At 47.0% G+C, this 18939-nt stretch overlaps 1 protein-coding gene across 24 annotated transcripts in view; it reads left to right on the top strand.

Annotated features, from left to right (window-relative positions):
- The window catches only part of KALRN (kalirin RhoGEF kinase), a 655970-nt gene that overhangs the window by 213532 nt on the left and 423499 nt on the right, over positions 1 to 18939 (top strand). The window lies entirely within an intron of this gene.

Raw genomic sequence — 18939 nt, 5'->3', positions numbered from 1 at the left:
GGAGCACCTTGGAATCTGGAGAGAGAGTTGACAGCAGCTACGGCCTTCGGTAGAGAGGCGCCACCGACTCCTGGTGATTCCATGATGGGGAGGGCAGGGGAATCGGTACTCTTACTTCACTGTCCTTCCATTCTCTGACCTTCTGTCATTGTTTGTCATTAACTGAATGCCACCAAATTCAGGTGATGGAGAGCCCACAGATGCAGTCCGCGTGGGTCAGCCTCCCAGGGCATCAGGGAGAGGGGAGAAAACGGAGAATGGATTTGGAGGGGGACATGGAAGATATTTGGCACAGAGCGAGACCTTGGATATATTACTGTACATTTCTGAGTCCAATATTCTTTTTTTTTAAGATTTTTTTTTTGAATTGGGGAATTGGGGGAAGGGAACAGACAAGTTGCTGTCGTTTTGTCCTTCAGTCTAGTTGTGGAGGACGTTGCTTCACTGGCCCAAGTTGGCACCATCATTGCACTCTTCCCGGGCGAGGCAGATCAGTCGCCGGCCTCTGGACGGCCGCTCACAGCGGCTCTTGGCAATTCACACTAGCTGCCAGCTGCTGAGTCCAATATTCTTATTTTTCATTTGGAAAAAGAATGTCCATCTCACAAGGGCATTGTGAAGAAATGATCTAGCAGTCTCTCTGTAGCACCCAGGCACTCAGCACTTGTTTGTCTGCCTCCTGAGTTTGCTTAATAATAATAATAATAATAATAATAATAATAATTAATAATAATTATTATACACGTACATATATAGTAATGTTTGCAATATATGAAGGAATAGATATACATGTAAGTTATAAAGCATAATAATAACATGAACACCCAACCCTACTTTGGAAGTAGAGCATCACCTCTGCTCTTGAAACTACCTGAGCCCTCCCCACCTTGATCCCCTTTACATCCCCCCCAAAATATCCACTATTTTAATTTTGTGTTTATCCTTCTTTTGCTTTTTTTGGTATAGGTTACCACATGTTTTCATAAACAATATATTGTTCAGTTTTATTTGGTTTTGAGCTTTATAAAAATGGTACTGTGCCATATGTACTTTTCCGTGAGTAGTTTTTTTGAACTATTATGGTATGCAACAACATGGGTAAAGCTTCAAACATAATTTTGAGTGGAGAAAAAAAGCACTTAATGCTTTCCACCCCTGGAACTGATCTAGTAAGTGATAAATAAGCTCTAGTTGTTATTAATACTATCTTTTGCCTATATTATTGCACTGTGTTAAGTATTTTTCATTTATTAACTTAATTCTCACAGTCCTTTGAGATGGGTATTATTATTCTCATTTTATAATGTGAGGAAACTGAGGCTCTGGGAGGTTCAGTAACTTACCTGTGGACACAGCCAGTATAATTTGGAGCCAGATGGTCTAGCAATAGAGGCTGAGCTTTCATCTGCTGACACAGTGAGGAGGCCAGAGTGAAGGAGGCAGTGGTAATGGAGTGCGGGGGACAGGTTTGGGGCGAGTGGGAAGGTAGGCTCTGAAGGATGGGCTAAGCACTGGCTTGGAACAGGACAACAGAGTGGGGTGGTGAGGAGATGAGGGGGCAGACAAATGTAATGATGGTGAGCAGCAACTACCTAGGCATCAAATCTGCTCTCTCGAAGGTTCTCTTAGCATTCTAAGTGTGAAGGTTGATGCAGCTGGAAAATGCAGGTGGTGATTGCTTTAAACCTGGGCTTCTGCTGGCGGGGGCAGCAGGGGTGACCGTGGATGTGCAGGACCATGGAGATGTCTGCAGAGTCCTCAGGCCTCCTCCCCCAGCTGCCTGTGTTCAGTTTTATGCAAGTAAACGCTGCTCATTTATGCTCACCTGTGGATAATGGTCAGCTATGCGCTAGTGACCAAATTATACCAAGAGATGTCGGAAAAACAAAAGTACTTAAGACCATGGAAACTAAAGAGATGAGTAAGATTGTCTGTAGCAGGGACCCTGAACTCAAAGCCCAGTTGGGCTGGGTCTCTGTTATATTCTAGGGCTGGGCATCTGGTTCAGTTTCCTCCAGTTTGCCATGTTTCTTTCCCTCTGTCACCTGCCTGGTTCTATCTTCTGCACTGCCCTGGCATCAGAAGCACGATCCTGGCATTAGTTAGCTGTCAGCTGATCCGTATTTCAAAACTGGTTCACTTCCTTGAACCATGTTACCTGTAGAGTAGATAGGTCTGCGCCGGCACAGTCCTGATTGGGCAGGAGGGGGCTGCTCATGGAAATTCTATGAAAGGCAACTGTGGGGGTCAGGGAAGAGCCAGCCATGATGCTGCAAATGCAGAGACCGGCATTCGCGATTCCCTGGAGAACAATAACCTAGACAATCAGAGGCGGAAACCATGAGGTCATGAAATAACTATGAGAAGCAGCCCTAGTCATTCCAGGAACCAGCAAATGCCTTAGGAGATAAATCAAGGACCTAGCATTGCACAAGTGGATTCCTGATGGAAAAGGGGGGTGTTGTTTCTTCTTCACATGCGTCTTCAGTGTTACCCTTAGAAGGGACTTTGACTCGGTGGGAGCGGAACTGTGAACTCGTAGAGAAGGAAAGAGGGGGCTTGAGGAAAAATACTGATCCTAGGAAATTATGCAGGGGACTCCAGCCTAGGAAGAATGAACCCCAGAACCTTCCCCTCTAGAAGGAGAAATGTGCAAATTCTGACAAATTCCTCACCGGTCAAATAGGCATGAAGCTATATTACCAAATGCAATGGTAGTGGAAATTACAGGATAACTCCTATAAGGTACCTACCTAGCCCTGGACTTGACATACAAAAGGGGCTGATGGCAAACAGCAGTTTCTTTCCCTTGCCATGTTTGAAAGTGAGGATCTTATTTTGTCACTTGTCTTTCATTGTTCCTAGCACTGCTTCATCAAAGTCAGGGTTAGGGTAATGGTTAAGGTTAGGATTAGAGCCATTGGGAATAGTAGTAATAGCAGTAAGATCAGGAAATCCTCATCATAAATACCGAATGAATGAATTTATATGCCTAATAGTGTGATAACCTCTTGACTTCTTTTATTAATTAGAAAAGTATTTCTTTATTTTAGAAAATAAGTATGGAAGAATATAAAGAGTTTTTAAAAAAACGCTTGTAACTATCATTTAGTGGTAGTAACAATATATTGAGATATTTTCTTCGTCTTTTTTCTTTAGAGCTTTTTAAAAACAGAATTGAATCACATTGTTTATTTAATTAAGCTTCTTTTTTTATTCCACTTTGAATTATACCATAAGAATATTTTATTAATATTAAAAACTTTTCATTATGCATAATAGTGTATCTGGAGAGGCACCGTATTTTAATTAACCCTATCATTAGACGTCTAAATTATTTCTAAAACTTCATTGCTATAAATAACTTTCAGTAAACATCTCTGTGTACTTTGTCTACATTTTAGATGGTGTCTTTGGGATAGATTTGTGGCAATCATGGACACTTTTTTTTAACGCTGGTGATACACGTTGCCAAATTGCTTTCCAGATTTCCCAGTTTAAACTTCCAGCATGCCTTTACATTTCTCCAAATTTAAGTTTATCTGCTCATCGTTGCCTAGGCCCCACGGTATAAACAGTGCTGTTGCCATCATCATCAAGAAACCTGAAACCTACGTAACTTTACTAACAATTGTCACTGCGATAAACTTTAATAAAGGAAAGAAAAGAAAAGGAACCCTAACTCAGGGCCATATGTACTGCATGTAAGCCTGACCCTGGATTTGAAAAGAGCAAAGTAATTGGTTGTAAGGCGCCCTGTGGGTTCTCCCAGGTCAGAATTCGTTTTACTTTCCCTAACTAATAGGCCTCTTAACGGGGATCATACATTGAAGCTCAGATCTGATAGGAAATCTAGAAAGACTTAATTGTTTTTGCCCTTGGGGAGTTTTTGGTTTTGCCTCTGGGTGTATTTTAGCTTCTGGGATGGTTGCGCGGTCAGTTCCTGGTTTGGCCCATAGTAGTTTAACCTCCTCTGTGCTCTTCTGAACTGACATCTTTATCTGCCTTCCACCAAGAAAATTAGGCTTCCCTGGAGTTTGTCTCCTGGGTGGCAATATCAGAAGACCCTCTAAAACTTAGGTGAAGCCATTTATTTATTATTATTTTTTAGGCTCCTGAAGTGTACGGCTCATCAACACCAGGTGTGTTAGGAAGCTCGCGTTTCTGGTTCCACGTAGGTTAGGCAAACTTCAGCATGTCAGGTGAAATGAGTCCCAGCACATTCAGAGTTTCCTGGAATTCACGCTCGGGAATCAGGATGATTTAAATTTAGCTCAGATTCATTTTACTGGGATGTTGGAAATAAGGGAGTTCCCTGAATAGAGATGCCTGAGAGAGAGAGCCTAGATGAGGGAAGAAGGCTGTGTTTTTCGCTTGGCGGGTTCCAGACTTGAGGCTGTTTCTCTCTCCCTCATGATTATTTGCAGCGTGTTTTGTATTTCTCTCTTCACCTGCCATTGGTTAGGCCTTATGACGTGCCCTTCACTGCTGCTTGGGGTTGTATGTTTTTAGCCTATATTGGACACTGTCTTTTTATGTTATGATACTAATTTTCTAGAGAGACTGCCTTTACTATACGCTTCTGGCAAGTTTGGTATGCTGCCACCAAGTGGTGGAGTACCTTAGCTCAGCGGCCCAAGAAGACAGATGGGTTTTGTCAGATTGCAAATGGTAACGTTCTACTCTCTCATCATTAGATCTTGGATTTTGCAGGCTTTACTTTGTAAAATTTGATTGAAACAATGAAACTTAAGTAACCAGTAAGCAACAATTATTTTTTTCCCTAAACTACAAAATGGGCTTAATATAATCTTTCTCAGAGAACAGTAGTAACTATTCAATAAAATAACGTTTGTGAAAATAGTTAGCCTGGGTATATAATAAATGCCAATTGAAACTGGGAATTTTATAGTGATGCTATTTTTAAGGGAAAACAAATGCCTAAATAATGTTCCGTGTCTATACCAATTCTTAACTTTCTTTTATAAAATCAAATCTTTTTTAAAATTAAAAAAAGAATCCTTTCTGTTGGTTTGTCTTCAGTCTTGGGTAGATTTGAAGTCACAGTGCCCAAGCATACTTATCTCTTAGAACGTCTACTGTCTCCCTCAAAATTTTCATCAGCCACAAACACTAAACATAAAAGTCTTTGTCTTTTCAAATCTTCTCTTCCAGACACTATTTTCTTTCTCTAAACATGGAAGACGAGGACAAGAAACACATCACTACCTAGGGCTTTTTGTTGCTGAGGGGATAACCTTGGGTAAATACTCACTAGTTGCAGATAATTTCTGTACCAGTTTGCCACTGTGGCTTTTACAAAAAGAAGACTGTCTCTCCCTCGACTGTTCTTCTCCATCTCGTGTCTTCTTGGATTGCTTTAGATAAAAAGGCTTCTTAATAATTTCTTTCTTAAAAGTCCAGCATCACCTAAGCAGAAGAAAATAATTTGAACAAGATCTGAAAAAGACTTTGGAATCTAGAAAAGTCATCCTAGAGTGGCGATGGTCTCAGTCGCTTCCACTAGTTCCCACTGTCCACAAGCTTCACTCCCTGAGAGATGGTGAACCTCTTGAGGGCAGGGATCCACGTGGGTCTTGTTCCATAGGTGAGTTTGCAGAGCAATACCTTGCAAGTTGGCCAAATTCAATTAGATTGGGAGCTCCCGAAGGGGATAAAGGGGCAGTGTCTCACCGCCAGACCTCTTGGGGCCGATGCCAGGCTCTCTCTTCCAGACATGAAGTCACGGAGGCCTGACCCAGGTCTGCTTCAGGATGTCTTCTTTCTACTTTAAGGGGCTGTACCCACAGGGAGTGCCCAGACCAGGGCGGGTGGGACTGGCTCTGGGGCAGAGAGAAGGCAGAGCCCTCTGCCAGAGGACAGAGCATGGAGGAATGTGCCAGGGAACCGGGAGTGGACTCTGTCTCACCAAGGAGGAGTGTCACTGCTTCTAAATCGAGCAAGTTTGACAGCCAGCCCTATTTCTCCCAGAACCCAGACGGGAGCCCTTTGTCAGAGCTGTGGTGACTCAGCTAGGACACATGTTTTTCCGGATAATTTACTGACATAATCCAAATGTGTGTCCTCATGGCCCTGCTCCGTTTTTTCTCCCTTAGAGCCTCCCTTCTCTTTCTCCCCCCTCCCCTTTCTAGGTCAAAAGAGGACCAGCCTGGGTTTTGAGAGCTACCCAAAACCCCTAAAACCGATGCATTGTTCTCTCTCTCCTCTCTCAGAGTGTTCTGTGCTGTTCTGAGCTGGAATGCCATCTGTTCCCATCACTAGTAATGTGTGTGCCAGGTTTTGCACAGCACCTCCCCTTGGCCTGGAGCCCGAGGCAAGGTCTGAACCTTGCTCTGTGACGCACCCCGCCCTGATTGCCTGCCCAGAAAGAGAATGTCCTCGCATCTCTAGACCAGAGGCTGTTTTCCTGTGTAAGAAGCTCAGGCATCGGAACTCGTTTGCTGAGGTGAAACTCCCTGTTTTGGACATGGAGGAAGGCAGGAATCACTCCTCCCCGTCCGCCAGCCCTGACGGTGACAGAGCTGTCCCATTAGGACACTGCTAATCAGTCCACATTGAATTCGGTGCTTCCACAGGACACTTGTTTCGTTCTTACGCACACACCAGCTTAGAATGGCCAGATAACCCGCTGGCTCTTTCGGGCTGCCCCTGAACTTGCTGGCTAATGAGGGGGGAACCCCAGAGCCCTTCCTGTTTAGTTTCAAGTCCCAAACATGTCCCCTCCCTCAGGGGTCCTCCATCTGGCTCTCCGTGACCTGCCTTGCTAGTCTCAGGTTTGCACTAGTGCCTGAGCCATCACAGGCTTTTCCTCCACGTAAATCATGGGGGCCTCGTTAGTGCCCTTGGCCACGCCGGGGCCAGGGTGGGGGTGGGCAGCTGCCTACCCTGCGGGAAGCGGAGCTTCGTGTTGGCAAAGCCCAGGGGCATGTCCTGAGGGCGGCTGTGTTGGAGGGTGTGTGTGTGTGTGTATGTATGCAAATATTAATAGCATTGGGCTTTCCAGAACGAAGCGACTGTTACTTAAGGGGAAAGAGGAGGTGGGATGGGGTGGAGTTCTGTGCAGACCAGTTTTCATGAAAGACTATTTCCTGGAGGAAGTCCACCTGCCCTGACAGGAAACAGAGCTCAGCTGGAGAGTAGGGGATCCTGTGAAAGTCTGGAGAGGGGTGGGGGTGTGGCAGAGGAGGAGAAAGAGTGGTGATGACAGTAGGGATGGGAGTGAGCAAAAGAGAGTAACCACTCTGCCTCCTGGCCAGCTGCAGCGCCGGGCTGAGCAGGGCAGCACCTGGCCGCACCACCACAGCTGCTCTGGGCCAGCTCTTTTCTCTGTCTCCTCACTTGGAAAAGCTCCCTGTGTCTTATAGCTGGGGGGACTGAGGCATTGTGATGAGACAGGTCACAGCATTTGGGACATGGACTCCATCTTTGGTTTGCTACTCACAGATGTATGAGCAGTGATTATAATGACTTTTTTTTTTTAAAGTGAAAACATGACTTGTTTTTCACCCAGCCTGACTGGGAGAAAAAAGGGGTGATAGAGAAGGCCAGAGGAGCATGGCCCTGGGGTTTGTCTGGGGAGAGCAAGGAAAGAGCTATGTTGGAAGGCTGTGGTTTGGGTTTCCAGTTTATTCTTTCTTTCCCTGTGCTGCTTTTGTTTCTGTTTCATTTCTGCTTCATGTTCTGAATGCCCCAGAAGGAAGGCATGAACCCTCTGTGAGAGAGGGTGGGAAATAGGGCTGGAGGCTGCTGTCCGGAAATGGATATGTCGGTTTCCATCCCTGCTACCCTGAACCCAGCCCTCTACCGCCTTCCCTCTCTGGCCAGCCAGCTGGCCCCAGACTTCTAGGAGCAATGGTTCTGGTTCTTCTCCAGGAGTTTCCAAGCTCGCACTCTCTCTCTACCCCCCCTCCCCCTCTCCCTCTCTCTCCCTCTCAGCTTAGAATAGCTCCCTCCAAATGTCCTGTCCCCAGGCCAGCCTGATTTAAAAAGCAGGCCTCTTCTTTTGGTGAATGGCAGCTGTGTTTCAGAGCTTGTGAGATTGTAAGATGAACTGGCTGATTAGCAAACACACTAGGGTTTATGCAGCCAACCCAGGCTGTCCCCCCTGACCCCCCACCCCGAGACAGCCATCCTTTGGAAGACTGCATACTTTTACCTTTGTCCTCCTGGTCCCCGTGCCATTGCTGGAACTCTCTTTGGGAGCCCCCTTCAGCCTGTGGCATGCTCCTTTGACTACCTGTAGGCTGGCACATCTCTGTCCTGCAGATCTTTGTTCTTTCTGAGCAGACTTGATTTTTAGAAAGTGTTTGTTTTAAAGGTGGCATCGAGGACAAGTCAGGATGCGCCTGCCAGGTCCTGCTGTGGTTGTAGGCCACTGGATCTGTCACTCTATGGCCATCCCCGGGGATGCAGGGAGCAAGCATGGGGCCTGAACCCTTCAGAACACTGCCAGAGGAGAAGAAAGAGGCTCAGCCATGTCTCTGCCTCCAGCACATTTGCAACGAGAGTTATTTTGTTAGTTTGTTTGTTTTAAACAGCTTTATTTGGCTGAAATTGGGTAGCAGACTTGAAAGAGGTGGAAAATGGCAACCTTCCTCATTTGGCCTCCATTTCCCTGGGACTCTGACTATGTCAAGGGCTAGGTTTGTTTCTGGTATAGTTGAGGGTGGGGAACTGGCTAGGGGAAGTCCCAGGACTTGGAAATGGGCAAGCAACTCTCTAGAACCTTTACTGTAGTAGTACCTAACTATAGCTGAACATTTGAAACAGCAGGGAACATTTACACGCTAATGAACCCATCCTCAGACCAATTAGCCAGCGTCTCCCCACTTTACAGAGGAAGAAACTGAGGCTTCAATTTAGAATCGAGCATCACCTTTGAGCTTTGCCCCCAGTCCTGGTATCACAGGTCAGAGCTGCAGAGGCATAAGATGTGCTGTTACATGGGTAGAACAGACACAGATTCTTTGAAATAATCATGACCTGGGAAAGTGGACAGAGAGTGTCTTCCAGTAAAAAACAAAGCAAAATACATTTAAAAACACCTCTGGATGGATTAACATGGAACCTGAGGAGGCCTTGATGGGAGCTGAATCCTATCGGGACATAAAATCAGCTGATGCTAGACTTCTGTGAGCTGCTGGGAGAGGTACAAGATAGGCAAGGGAGCCCTCCCACCCCTGCGAGCTCCTTTCTCCTGCCTTTCCAACATCCAGCCACACAGGAGCCCTCCACGTGGTGAAGGGCGAGTTTGAGAACCGTCTGTGTGAGCAAGCACCCCCAACACAAAATTCCTTAGAGAGTGGCCCGGTTCTCTATAAGGCGCTGCCTCCTCCAGTGTTCTCTTTACTGCTTCTGATTATGCCAATTAGAAAGCTTACAGCAGGTGCTAATGTGTCTTTAACACTTTTCTTTAACACCTGCTGATTTCTGGTTGTTTGAGAAGTGGGTGTGGTGTGGTTTGGGGCAATCTGCAGAAAGCTGCTATTAGCATAACAATGAGCAGAAAACAGGTTAACACAGATCAGGGTGATGGGCAAAAGGTTGAAACAAAACCTAGGTCCTGAAGCCAGAGACACGGCACCACCTGGGATTGTTTTCTCCTGAGAACTGCGAAACCTTTCTTTCTCCTCAAATTCTGAATGTAGCATTCAGCTCACGAAACTCTTTCGGTGACACAGCGCCTGGGAAACGTGTGAAGTGGGTGACTTGTTGGGGCTACTCTTCCTTTGTCCTTTGCGGGCTTCCATCTGCTCGCGGTGAACCGTGTCCAGGTGATAAAGGTTGTCCATGCGTCCTGAGTAAGCCTTCTCCATCGCCCCTCCAAATCCCCTGCATTGCTAGCCCTGCCTGTACCTGCAGGGCCAGCGCTGTGTGTGGCTGGGCCCATCCTGTCCTCATCAAACAGGAAGTCCTTCGCTTGTCCTTCCACTCTGTCACCCACTCCTCAGCGACCAGTCTAGCCCTCTACCCCAATGTTCACTGTGTCACCTTCCCTGGACAACTTAGTGACTAGGTCTGATTTGGAGGTTACTTCTCTGCTCCATCACAACGCAAGCCCTGGGCGTGCCTAGGCTCCCAAACTAGGATTCCGATACTCTACACTGCTGACACCCCACACCCTGCAACTAGCAGCGACCAAACAGCCCCCAGCAGTACACACTAAGCAGAAACTCTTGGTGAGCCGTCGCCTGGTCTGGTGGAGTGGTGCTCATTGCAGAGCTCTACTTCCCCACCGCCCATCAGGATGAAGTGATGTTATATTTCTTCCAGCAGTGTTTTAAGGGAGCATCTTCCAGACGTTCATAGATACAGGGTCAATCTCAGGAGCTGGGGCAAACAGGGTCAGGCCTAAGCACAGTGGAAGCCACAAGCAGGATGGCCCGCATTCCTGGAGAAGGAGTTTTAGGACTCAACACAGGACACCCTGGGCCTCCAAACCAGCTTATATGATGTCTGGGAGGATTTTTCTTCCTCTCAGTTCCAGAGTTCGCGTGGCTTTAATAGAAGACCTGATGCAGGGAGATTGACATCTGGGTGGTTGGCCCAAATGGCCAAAACATCCACCCAACTGTGTAACCTTGAGCAAGTCACTTCCTTCTTCTGGAATTTGCTGCCCTCAGCACTAAAAGGAAGGATTAGCAAGAGTAAGCATTAAAATGTCTTCAAGTTCAAGCATTCTGTGTCTCTCCGAGGCAAGGTAGCATGACAGGTACTGGCATCAAACTGACCAGATTCAAATACTGATTTTCCCTCTTCCTAGTGGCTGTAAGGAAGTGACTCAACCTCTCTGAGCCTCAGTTTTCTTAACGATGGGGTGGGGGAATAATAGCAGCTACTAGTGAGTTTCGCATGAGGAATAAATAAGATCATGCATATAAAATGCTTAGCATACATAGATTCTCATGTGCTCAATAAAATTAGCTTTTATCATTAATATATGTGTAGGTCTCATTTTTATCACAAACAGCTGCTTCAAGTTGCAGTAGTTTGGCTCTCCTTTTATATTTCTCTCCAGCTTGAGATTTTGAGCTCCTCCGGATTTAGATCTCTAGCCCAGCTCTGGCTGCCGGCCTGCTGCTTGCCTCCTGAACTTCACCACCTGCACCTCCTCCCTGTAACGGAGGAGCAGGCAGCACACAGGCTCTTTTCCACCTCAGGGCCTTTGCACAGGCTTTCTCCCTCTGCCTGCATTATTCTTCCTTGTTCCCTTAACTGCTCTTTCTCTTTTTGCTCTTTTTGGTTTCTCCTTAAATTGTCAGCTTCTTTTAGTGGCCTGTCCTGATGACCTGAGAAGTTCTTACGACTTATCACAATTTGCATTTATTCCATTTACCCAGTGACTGTCCTGTGTCCGTCTCTCCCCCTAGAATGTAGCTTTCATGTTTCTTCTTATTTACACTTATATCCCTAATACCCAGCAGTGGGCCAGCCCCAAAGTAAGTGCTCAGTAAGTAATTGTTGGATGAATAAATTAATTAATGCATAATATATATTTATATGGCACACTATTATGTATGCAGCACCTTCATAACTCAGCCCTCATTGTTAAGCCGTATAAGTCTCTGTAAGGGATAGAGACCGATCATTCCGAGTCTGGCTGTAGTTCCCTACATAGAGCACCTGCCGTGCAGCATGAGTGCCTGGGAAGAGCCCTTATCCCCTGGGGATGGGGTGGGATGAGAGGGAAGGCAGCAATCAGTAAGAGGAGACATCTTGGAGGAAGAGGTACGTGAGGTGAACTTCGAAATGTAAGAAGTTATCTGGGCAAAGACGGGGTTGGGGTGGGCAAGCACAAAGCCGTAGAGGGATGAGAGCGCGAAGTCTAATACAACTTTGAGACCAATAAGGAAGTTAAGAGAAGTGTGGAGAATATGCGTATGTTTCAGTGAGGGGGAGGTCGCTCTGACAGAGGAGATAGGGAAGACCCTGGGAGAAGGTGGCAGTTGTATCCAGCCCTTTGGACAGACAATAACAGGAGGGACCCAGGATGGCTCCCTGACGTGGCTGGGATGGAACCCTGAGGGGCGGTCTGGGCTCTGCTTGGCCAGGGCCCTGGGGAGGTGCTGAGGGAGGAGGTATTGGGAGAAACTGGCACTTTGCTCCCTAAGGCCAGACCTGTGACCCAGGGTGAAGCCTTGGCCTGGGGTTTTCACTGACAGGTGCTCTGCCCTGCTGTCCAGGCCTCAGAGCAGCCTTTGGCTTTTTGGCTTGAGGCACTGGAACCTTAATCCCTGCTCCCTAAATTAAGGCCATTGAGATTCTAATATGAGGCAGGGCTGGGGTAAGAATAGCAGCTATGACAGGACGCAAATGCAAAGGCCCACAAGCAGACAGATCAGGGAAGTGCGTGAATGAGCCAGGAGTGGCTTAAACAATGGAGAGCTTAAGCCTCCTCCAAAGACACTTGAAAGCATTATCAACCACTGTGCCTAATAAAACAACTTTGGGGATTGGGTTCAGTCGTGGGCTGCTAGATTGTGATCTCTGCCAGGCATGGGGTTCACCAGGAGTGCAGAGGGTCTGTGGTGACACCTATCCATGGTTCCTTACCACCCCCCACTGAGGCCCTGTACCTGGACCAATCAGACCAGTAGCAGCCCTCAGAGTTTTCGGCTCAGTGGGTCAAGCGATAACTCTGGGAGCATCAGATATAGGCAGGACTTCAGGGCACCCATGCCTTTCCTGGAAGTGTTACATGAGGCAGCCAGGTCAAGTGTATGACAAGAAGCAGAAACTCCACAGTGATTTCATAGCAAGTTAGAAGTAGAGAGAGAAGCCCGGGAAAGCAGCTCTCCAGGAGGGGTCTGGTTGAGCATAGACAGTTATAGTGGGGAGGGCAGCAGCCGGGCCTGTAGCGAAAGCCTTCTGAGGCCAAGAAGCGGGGAGTGTCTTTGCAAAAAGCAGGAGAAAAACGCACTGCAAGGATAGAAACCCTCCCAAGCCTGTGCTTACAGTAAATGACTCCATTCGAGAGAGCACGAAGGCTATGGAGAGAGAATCCACTAACGTTTTTGACAGACGGCTGCAAAGCACAGCTGTTGGTTCTCCTTGCAAACGTTGTTCTGACTGTATGTCGTTGTTGTGCTGTGCGACACCGTTCTATGTTACCTGCTGTTTATTAATGCCCGTTCTAATCTGATTTAGACAGAGTGAGTCCTTATCATTAAACTCTCACAAACAACACCTAAGAGAGTCCAGCTGTTGTCCTTGGATCACCTGGGGAGTCCCCTGGGCCTCATCCCAGACCGATGTTCATCAGGATGCCTGAAAGGGGCTCCTCAAATCATCATTTTTAAATGAGTGTCCTACGTGATAAATGAAAGTCACTAAAGTTTAAGAAACACTGGCAGAAAGTCGTGAAAATGCTCTTTTGAGATAGCACAGGCTCACCGAGTGCAAACAGCCCCAATGACATGTAATGAACAAAACAATAAATGGTCTAGAACTGCGTACAAGAAATACCTGATCTATCACCCAGTCATTCAGTATATGTTTATGCTCTGGGCCCAGAGCCCCTGAGGGTCTATGAAACAGTTCACAGCTCGGTTTGAAGGGACTGTAATTTGTCACAAAGGGTGAGAAGCTGGCCCAGGGGGCCCAGGTCTCAAGCCCCAGATGGGAAACTGGTGGGACAGGGTGATGGAGCTGGGCTGCCACCTCCCTCTAAAGTAGGGGAGTGGGAGGTGGGGCGGGCCACTCACACGCCTTCCCCTTCCTCGTGGGTTTAAAGGCCTGCTGCTCCAAGCTTCACCGCCCTGTGTTCCCATCCTCACCACACACAAAGCAAAATCTAGCTCCTGAAAATTTGATGTGGGCTAATAAATACCTTTTAAAAGGTAAATATCCTACAGGGGAAAGGAGGATTACCTGTTAGTTATATATATATGGTAAATTGGTTTGTTCAAACTGATCCCCACCTGAGCACCCTGAGTGAGGAAAAGAGGTGTGGGAGGGGAGGCTTGGAGGGGAGGCCGGCTGGGCAGCCACTGCGGGGCTTGGGGGAGCTGGAAAGCAGCGTGCACACTCTGGTCACTTCTGGAGTCAGGGAGACAGGGCCAGGGGGAGGCAGTGAACCAGAAACCACCCCTGATGACATTTCCTCCAGTCACCCCAGAAATCAGCTAGGAAGACTGCTTCCCCGCTGCACCCCAGTTCCTGCGCCAGCACTCCCCTGAAACTGCCCTGACCAGTGGACCCCAGGCCTCTGAGTTGCTAAATACGGGGGTTCTGATCTCCGGGAAAGACCGCCTTCTCTGCAGCACTTGACACTAGTTCCTCCTCGCAATCCTCCCCTCCCTGATTTTTTTGACTTCACTCCTGGATTTCTCTACCTCTTCGCATGTTGCCCTCAGGCTCACCTACTTTCTTCTCCCGTCTCTTCCACATTGATATTCCATCCGTGTTCTGTCCTTAACTCAGAAGATGGTTCTTTTCATCTTCTCGTTTTCTTCGGGGGATCTGTCACCCACCTCTGTGCATATCTGCTGCCACCGTTCATGGATTTATTCACTCAGCAAATGTTATTGAACACCTACTCGGTGCTAGGCACTGTATGCCTCTCAGGTCAGAATGGGTGGTCCAGAGTTCTCTTATAATCTCCAGGCTGTACATTGAATTACCTTCAACATGTCCTATAGGTCTGAAATATATATATCATTTATATTGACAGAATTATTCATAATACAATAATAGGTCATTCTTATGAGATGGGTTCAGGTGCAGATGACACAGTCAGGGCATTCTCTTCGGGAAAAATTGTAAGGGAGTCAGCAGTTGGAGAGACAGAGTCGGGAAGGGGTAGGACTGAGCAAGAATGTGGCCTTAGTCTGCCAGAGACCAATGGGGAGAATGGGAGTCTCTGCAGCCTAAATCAGAGTTGCTCTGCCTGGAGGTAGAGTCTGAGCTATGGCATTCCCATATAAGAGAGACACTGCCCCCTCTGGGTGGGGGAATAGCCTCCCAGGTGTCCGTTGGAGAAGTGAAGCCCATTGGCCAAAGGCAAGTCTCCAGAGATGGTCGCAGGTATGAGCTGATTACTGCAGCGCTGTCAGAGCTGGGAGCTGGGCACAGTGATCAGCAAAGGAGACCCGGGTGGGACATCAGCAGTGTCTCCTACAGCAGCTAAGACTTACGTAGTCCAGACTACGAGTGTGTGTCTGGCACCGTAAGTGCTTTATGTGCATTAACAAACATAACGTTTAAAAGGACCCTGTAATGTAGTTACTAATTATCATGTTTTACAGTGAAGGAACTGAGGGATAGAGGTTAGAAGTAACTGGCTTACGGTTCCTCAGGAAGCAAATGATGGAGCTGGGATGCAGACTGGGGAAGAGTAGTTCTAGATTCCATGCCCTTAACTGCTCCCTCTACTTCCACAGCGTGTTGAGTCCGAGCACACAACAGGCGCTGTCGCTGCCACTGGGAATCCATCAAGGAAATGAACACACAAATCCCTGCCCTCACTGAGGTCGTTTTCTAGTGAGGGCAGATGGACACTAAATGCATAAGTAAAATGTATGATCCAGACGGTAATAAGTGTCAAGGAAAAAATACATCAGCGCAGAGAGGTAGGGAGTGCTAGGTGACAGCGGTAGCTTTAAGTAGGGTGGCCCAAGGGTGACTCCTCTTAGGAGGCATTTTAGCAAAGACCCAAAGGGGTGGTTTCTCTGTTTTGGCTCTCACCACTCCCTCTGGCCGACCCCAGTTTACTCTCCATCCGCACAGCTGGGGGTATTCCTTCCAAACCACTCTGTCATCTTCCTTCCCTGAAAGACACCCTTCAGTGGCTCCCCGTTGCCCTCGGGATAAATCCAGCATGCCTGCCATAGTACAAGACCCATCCTGATTTGACACCGGCTTCCACTTCTACCTCTTCTCTGATGTCTGGGGCGAGAGTACCAATGGAAACCCATATACCCCCTGTCTCAGCACTGAAAGTGACTATAGCAAGCTGTGAAATAAAACGTGTTCCAGCCTTCTACCTTGCTGAATGCAACTTCCTAGCAACCGAGGAGGCCAGCTTCACATTTAGGTTTGTTGGACGCCTCTGATTTCCATGTCAGGATTTGGCAGCACAGGGATACCAGCCCCCAGGCCATGCTCTGTCTTCCACTGTGGAGGGCCTCACGCATGCATGTTCTAGCCGCATTCTTGCAAACAACAGCCCTTTGCCACCCCTCAGGCCTAGGGGTGCTCACACTGGTGGTGTTACTTGCCTTGGGGGGTTGAACCTGGAAAGCAGGTACACGTGGACCCGGGAAGTAGGCTAAGGGCCCTTTCGGGTTTCAGGTTCTAGGAGCTTGGCCTACGAGGGGGTTGGAGGTACAGCATGGACTCTATCTGGGCAAGTCTTGTTGGTCTGGGGCAGGGCTGGGGGTGAGAGGGTATCCAAGAAGAGGGTCGGAGCCTGGAACAGGGCTCTCCAAAGCAGTCAGAGAAGCTGTCCGTCATCCATCACGCTTCCTCCTACCCATGTGCCTACATCACAGTGAACTGCGTGAACTTTCTCAATATGCCGCGCTCAGTGGCTTCTGTGATTCTGTGATTTTGCACAGGCTCCAGAATGGAGGCCATTCACTTGGACTCCTTGTCATAGTTTCCCTCATCTTCCTGTGAGCTCTCTGACCTAACCCCCTCATGGCTGACCCTTCACTCCCGTCCCCAATGACAAAAACACCCCACATAGCGGCGATGTGGTGGGGTGTAATATAATTTATTGACCTGAGTGTGGGCTTTACACTCAACCGTTCTGGTTTTATTTGCCTCGCTACTCACTAGTCATGTGACCTTCTGCAGATGCTGTGCCTCAATTCAACCATCTCTTATATGGAGATTACCATATCAAGTTTATAAGGTATTGTGAGGATAAAGTGAAATATCATATATCCAGTGTCCAGCTATAGTCCCTGGGATTCCTTTTTCCTTCCCCGGCTATGCTCCTTACTTGAAACCAAACAGTGCACCTTGAGAGATGAGGCTGTTTCACAGAAAGATGCCAATTAGATTAGCTCTCAGCCCCTGGCCCTCTTTCCCCATCTCTGGAGTTAGTGAGAACGTCCTAGAGAATATTAGCACCTGATTTCTGTGGGAGTTGTCAGAAATGATTAGGTGACAGTGTGTAACCTGCTACTGACCACCGCATTTAGATGCTGGGATAGTCAAACTCAAGCTCTTGGCAGCAGCGCTATTTGTTTTTAGGGATGGAGATTTCTCACGTCAGCACAGTTACGGCAACAGGGATAGGGCCCGAGGAGCAGGCACACGGAAGCTAGTCACCTCTAGGAAGGAGCAAGACCCACAGCTGCCTTGCACTGCCTGACGTAAGTGGGCATGCAACAAATGGGTCAAGCTGAACGAAAGTCAGCTCAGTGAGAAGAGCCATGGAATCCCGGGAGAAAAGTGGATAAAAGAACTATCAGGCGAGTCAGAGGAAATACTTCCAGGCCAATAAGCTAGAGCTAGTAATCAGAGAAATGCAAATTTAAATGTAATGCAATATTTTTCCTAGAACATGGGCAAGGATTTCAGTGACCAGTGCTGAGAGGATGTAGAAAGGGGAAAGGGGTATCCGTGCATTGCCGGTAGATATGTGAGTGATATGTCTACAAAGCAGTAATGAGAGTGAATAAATAAGTTATGGTAGAGCTATAAGACGGACTATGTGTCATTAAATGTACCAGTTTAAAGAAATTTTAGACAGGAGAAAAAAACCTCTGTTACAGTGAAGAGTAGCACACTCCATGGTATTATACTGCACAGACACAAATTGCATGCACAAAAAAGACTGGAAGGAAATAGGCCAGATAGTATAAATTCCTAATGAGCATCTCTTATACAGTTCTTTGAATATTTTAACTTTTTTTAATAATTAGCAGGTGTTTCTTTTATAATGGGAAAGAACTTCTGTAATTTAAGAAAACATCGCTTGCTTTCAGACAATAGGGCAGACAAATTTGTAGAAGACTTTTGCCACTTGTTGACTCAACATTTCAAAGAAGGAGCAGAAGTAGCTCCTTTGCTTTGGGATGCAGAGTTTGGGGAGAAATAAACGACTCAGGCTTCTTCCCATGCTGAGTCTAGTCCTTTGTATCAACAAGAAGACATGGAAAGAGTCTCCTGCCTGGGGAGTTTCCGCATCTAACTGGGAGGACTGAGAAAGCTGACTTAAGCTTGAGATGTTTGCACAATCACGGGGGCTGTGGTCGCTTCCCCAGGCTGTGACATTCTCATCACTGTTGAGATTTGAGAAGGAAGCCTGAAAAGAGATTTTGTTTCCATTTGTGGCTTAAATCTTCCCATTGTGGACTTAGCCTCCAGTCGCTGGAAGCGATTGATATGTGGTGCTGCACATCTGTGGGTCATGTAACATACGCAGTGGTTTAAGCAAGTACAGTCTGGGGACTTGGAAATTAAGTGAAAGATCCTCAGGAAATGCTACACCAGTGTTTATATAAAAATGTGAAGTAACCAAAGTCTATTTTGAGTTCTCAAATAAATAGGTTAAATAAGCCAAGAAGAAGAGAAGACCACCCCCCGCATCTACAAAACATAAACTGTCTTCTAAACTGAGATGTTATAATTATTTTGACCTTCATGGTTTTTCTTTTGATTTTTATAGTTAAACTCCAAGTATTTAAATAAACTTTGCTACTTAATAGGTTATATAAATGCATCTTAATCAGTTAGCCTGCTTATCTTCTCGTTTTAAAGATGGCCACTGTCACTTCATCTGCCCTTGATTTTGAGAGGAGCTTTCCTTCTCTGAGCTTTCTGAAATATGCCTTTTTACACCCCGACTCTTATCATGGAAGCACATGAGACAGCAGACTGTTTCCGCCTTTCTAACCAGGCCCACCCTAGGCTACCTTTGCATGATCAGCATGACTCAGCAACCTGCTTTTTAAAAGTTGACATACC

The sequence above is a fragment of the Hipposideros armiger genome, unplaced genomic scaffold (assembly GCF_001890085.2).
Source record: "Hipposideros armiger isolate ML-2016 unplaced genomic scaffold, ASM189008v1 scaffold_8, whole genome shotgun sequence".
Lineage (NCBI taxonomy): Eukaryota > Metazoa > Chordata > Mammalia > Chiroptera > Hipposideridae > Hipposideros > Hipposideros armiger.
The sequence above is the reverse complement of the archived record's forward strand: the minus strand, read 5'-3'. Positions and strand labels throughout refer to the sequence as shown.